The sequence below is a fragment of the Leguminivora glycinivorella genome, chromosome 25 (genome assembly GCF_023078275.1).
Source record: "Leguminivora glycinivorella isolate SPB_JAAS2020 chromosome 25, LegGlyc_1.1, whole genome shotgun sequence".
In the NCBI taxonomy this organism is placed as follows: Eukaryota; Metazoa; Arthropoda; class Insecta; order Lepidoptera; family Tortricidae; genus Leguminivora; species Leguminivora glycinivorella.
Window position 1 is genome coordinate 1,253,423 of NC_062995.1, and position 5,547 is coordinate 1,258,969.

Consider the following 5,547-nt stretch of genomic DNA (forward strand, 5'->3'; position numbering starts at 1 on the left):
GGTTAGTTATACTAATGGTTAGTCAAGTAAGTAAGTAAATAAGAAAGGTGAGCGGAGGTTTGGTTACATTTGGTGCCGTGACCAGGATCTAAGATGTGCTCTATAGAACACATCTTGGATACCAAGGTTTATAAATAAATAATAGGAATTAGCCTTACCAGGCTACATTTGTTGTTGTGAAAACGAGTGGGTGTGCTGTATTTCTGACTTATTTCATCTCTAAATAAAACTCATATACCTAATATTTTTATTCAATCGCTATTTCATAAAAACAAAAATAACTTTATTGTTAATAAACACGTCTGTAGTATTTTCTTCCATTGTTAATTCTTGACGCGTTCCGGGCGAGGTCATGCATCGATGCGGAGTCGATTGTATGTTCATTTCCTACCTCTGGATTCTGAAAAAATAAAATAATAAAATTAAAGTAGCGTAGTAAACTAAGACAAAATCTATTTCTAGGAAGTTAGCTCATAATCGTAGTGGTTGAACTAAACATCGTCCCGATTAGGCCATTTGGTTGCATTGCTACGTAGCAATTGTTGGCATTGGCGCATCTTGACGTTCCCTTGCGCCTGTGCGTAGTACTATTATTTATTCTGTGTCTTAATGTATGTTTTATGGCTGTTGTATAGGCGGGGCTAGTACGTAAAATACTAGGTACTTATAGAAAAAATATTCATGTACCTAAAATAAAAGAAGGCGCGGAGCTGTAGTAGTTTAGAAGAGTTTCCCACCTAGTAATCGGAATTGGAAACATAAGTGTGTACACTATGTATAATAGCAATAGAATTTCATGTCAAAACAAATTGTGCTCTATCGGCCTAGTACATTTTCATAGCAGGTTCTGCCATCTTCAGGGCTATTTTGAAAGCTTTACATCACGTTTGCGCTTTACATTGGAGATCGGATAGCTTCGATGCTGTCTTATATAGTCCATGAACACTCTCTGATGTTATGTATGTTCCTGGAAGGCGTCTGTTATACAGAATTTCATTTATAGGCAGGATAACTACTAGTTAGGACAGTAAGTAGGTCGTTATCATAATCTAGATGTAAGATTATATTATCTCAGATAACTTAGGATACCTAAGCCCTAGATTTAAAACCTAGTAATACAAGAAGATAGGCTCTAGTCTAATGGCTATGGGGGCGCGATTATTCATTGTCGCGCTGAAGTACAATATTATATGGGGCGTCCCGCCATTTTTCTATGAATACTGAATAGCTACACGCATGTTATACTATGACAGTACATCCTTCGATGGATGGTTTGTTTGCATTTCAGTTGTAACTCTATAATCTAAAAATTGGCTCACAGGATTTCATACATCATACAATAATTTGGCATATTGTTTGTACGGTTTGTACCAAATATTGTCACTGTAGTGCAGCCGTGAGAAGAATAGGTTTCTGTCTGTTAGGTTATACGTATTAATCATGTTAGGACTAATTTAGTTCATTAGCTTATAAGTCATCATATATTTTCATATTACATCCGTAGTAAACAAGCATACGCCCCTCTTGATGGTGAGAGGTCACCGTAGTCTATATCTGCCAATTATTTCAATAAATTAAATGCACTGTACGAATTTCAACTTTCTATACGTATATATTTTTACTGTAGTAATACAAATAAGTATGTATGTATAAACAAGATTTTCAATAGCTTCATATGACATGAGTTCGTTATCTCACATGATAAGCTGTAGGCTAGTCTAAAATAGTAAGTGTAAAACCATACAATTATTATGTTCGGTAGATTGTGTACACAGCTTTTATACAATATTTCACAAGTCAGAAGTATGCCAACATACTGTACTTCATTACAACCATGTCAAACATATCCTACGAAATATTAGCATTACCAGCATCTGGGAGGTCGTACCTCGCCATACCCTAACTCCACCACTGCTTGATCATTGTCACAATTGCTTAATGAATTTCATGAAAATTGATTGAAATTTGTAATATTCCTGTTAAGTAGGCATAGATAATAAGCACCATTACTACTATAAAACTATATTTTACTGAGGTTCAGAAATAGTATGTATGTAGTATGCAGTAGGTATGTAAACTTACCTAACATGACCGGGTCCAGTCTGATTGTCGGATTACTTTGTTACTGGTAGTGCAGATTAGTGAGTCCTTAGTACACTGAAAGGAAACAGTCAGACATTAGAAATTTTCATATATTATAGATAGAGTAAGAAAAGGGGTATTGTTTAGAGTGGGGTTCTGCCAATTGGGAACAATATTATTTTACTTATCTACTCACGGGGGCGCGTCGCTTAATTTTGGAACTAAGACACGCCCGTGAGAAATATTGTGTCAGAAAAAACAATGCATACAGCAAAATTTACAAAAAGGAAATTAAAAATAGAAAAGTTTGAGAACCTCTGCCGTGCAGTTCATATCTACATGAGCTAGGATATAAATGAGTTAGTAATAAGTTTGCTTAGCCAATAGAATTAGGATAAGTTCATTTAAGTTCAATTTTCACTTCATCGCTTATTGCCATCGCTATACTTCGCCTAAATTATCTAAATATAATATTAATGCCATGAGCTGTTCACTTTTAAATTTAATAATTAGAACGTGTTATTATAATAAAACATAAGTACCTTTCATTTATATGAAGTCAGTAGATATATGGAAGACGGTCCAACCTGAAGCATGGCCTCTCGGGTAAAACCTGAAATTGTATATATGAAAAAAAATTAGTTAAAAAAAAAGGGTGTATGTATGTTTAAGGAATCTTATTTATAAATACGTATCATTAAGATTGTTTATATTTATCTAGGCCATTCATGGTTAAGAAAAAAAAAAGAAGAAGAACAACCATATCCATGTTTCTATGTAAAATTTCCTGTCGAGTCGTTTTACTAAGTAGAGTTAATTAAGTTAAAAAGTAGCTGTTTAGTGGCAATGATTTTTTGTACTTACTTGAGGATAGTGCTAAGACGGAGTACAGTCCATAAAGGACACACCGGAAAATTCCTCAGTCCACCTGCACATTGCCGACAGCTGGTTGATGTTCTTCGAGGATGGTTACCCATTTCATATACTGAAAATTAATACATACATTGTTTAAACTCAATGTAGCAGAAATAAAATCTATGCTAAGTCTGGATTTTTAGTCTACATAATTTTATTTAAGTATCCAAAAATACAAAATTAAAGTTTTGACAAGTTTCAATGCCTATTTTTAAATGTCATGACATTCATTTGAGGTCCTACAAATATTGCCTTCCATAATCCATAAGCTTGAGAAATTTTATTGGTTGGAACGGAAACAACATTACAAGTTCCAAGTACAGTTAGGAGACCTAGGTCAAGTAAATTAGTCAAAGATATAATTTTAATGCTTACCGTTTAACCAAGGTATGTTCAGTTTCTATAAATATTGATTTCCATAAATTTGTGGCAGATGTGTAGAAATATCGGGCATTGTAAATTCCAATTAGATGTTGACTGAAAAATCAAACAACCATATAAACCTCTTTGAAAGTAGCAAATATATTTTGACAGTTAGGACTATTTCACGTACATTTAGAATATTTAAGATCCTCTTAGGCAATGTGAAAGTCAGAAAGTACGAGTAACGTGGGAAATTTATTATCATTAACTTATCTGACGACAGAACAATGAAATAAGCAACATTTCACCAATATATTCGGTCTAGTCGTTGTAGTTCGCAAGTATGTTCTGCTGGGTTTCGAAAACGACGACTAGTTTGAAAACACATCAAATAATAAAACAAAAGCTTACCTTTCATGCAAAACTGCTTTTGAAGTAGGCAATTAGTTCACTTTATCAATTGAGGCATAGCCCGATAAGACATCCTTTGCATGGGCTGTTTGCTCATTAGATCATGAGTATGAGCACTAAATTCTTCTATTATCTTGATGAGAAACACAACAAAACACATGTCCATTGCATTCACGTTTTTTTTTTCCAACAATAATGTCATGTCAATTTCGTAACCTCACTTTCGCTAACGGAAAATTACATTGCAATTGCAGTTCAGAGTTCAATTTGATAAAACAGGCTCACTTTGTCGACAAAATTATTTAGAAGTAACGCGTGTTTAGGGCAAATAATGTTTTGTTTGCATTTTCTTAGTTTGCTAAATGACAAAATGGCGAATATGGACGGTTCATGACCGGCGTCGGCGCAGAATTGCCTGTCGTATTGTTTAAGCAGATTAAAATAAAGCGAATATTTAAATAATTCTAGTTGTAGATCACGTAATTAATAATGAGCTAAAGAAAACAAAAACGGATCTGCATTCTTTCGCGAACAGAGCGGTTTGGCGATAAACATGGCAGATAGATTAGAGAAAATAATTTAACCACAGATAACATATATCTCCGCCAAAAGGTGTTCTATCGGTGACATTACACAAACTATCATTGTTTTTAAGTTGGTACGCTTGATCGGTCATACGATTTTGACAAAAGTTATTCAATAATTCAGTAATTTATTGTCCGGTGTTGTCATTTACAAAACTTTACTTCACTTTTCTCTACTTCATTATAGTAAAATTAATACAATAGATGTATTTAAATACAAAAGATTTTGTTAATTTAATTTTCTATTGCTTAAATCACATCAAACTATTCAAGTTGTGTAGATTTTGAACGGTATTTTGTAAATAGGGCCTAACACATGTCCCCTTACAAGTGCGGTCCGACCGTCTGTTAGATCCTTAAAGAATCTCACAATATATTTTTAATGTGGTCACACTTTTGTAAACCGATGCGCACACGCGATTTCCTACGCATTGACAAATTTACACGATAGTTTTCGTTCGATTTCATTAAATTATGAAAAAAAAAAAAAACAATTATATATTTCTAATAACTAGTCAAATATTTGAACATTATGATAGGCTAAATTTATGATATCAAATAATTGTTTTGTTGATTTAATGTTTGTGACTACTAAAAACACATTAGTGTGTTTACAATGAAAATACGCCCATGAGGACAATTGTAAAAAAAAAAAAAAACTGTTGAGGATGACAGTTCCTTACGAAAAAAAATCTGAGCGCGAAGTTATTAAATTTTATTTAAGAAAACCGATTTCACTGAAATTATAGTGTTATGTAGCTTCAAATAATTAGTGTAATTGATAGTGTAGGAGCACGTGTCATTTTTAGTGACGTCTTATTATCACACGAAGAGAAATTTGAGGGTTAACTACGGTTTGAAACGAAGAGCTCTGCTAATGAAAACATAGTGAATTTCAATTAGTTTAGGCCATAATTAGTCAGTTGAAAAAGGTGTTAGTGCGACAGTGCAAGATTTGAGTACATGGAGATAGAGTTAACAACAGATTGGACGCGAAAAACATGAAGTGAACATTGAGATATTTCGTGGGACGTTCGAGTTGAAGTACCCGGCTTTTGATGTCAACTAACGGAGGAGTAAGAGTTTTTGAGCCTGGTCTCATACCTGCTCATAGGACCAATGTGTTACTGAAGATTTTCAATATGATTATGTTGTTAGTGGTGCCATATTATGCCACACTAAACAGAAGAAT

The 5,547-nt window shown here is 33.7% G+C and overlaps 1 long non-coding RNA gene across 1 annotated transcript; it reads right to left on the reverse strand.

The window, feature by feature from the left end:
• Positions 1-211: 211 nt before the first annotated feature.
• Positions 212-3,825, reverse strand: LOC125239358. Its single transcript, XR_007178522.1, has 6 exons — positions 3,772-3,825; positions 3,373-3,474; positions 2,947-3,067; positions 2,625-2,695; positions 2,083-2,157; positions 212-400 (listed from the first exon to the last, which is right to left on the reverse strand). It is a non-coding gene; the product is annotated as an uncharacterized LOC125239358 (long non-coding RNA).
• Positions 3,826-5,547: the final 1,722 nt, after the last annotated feature.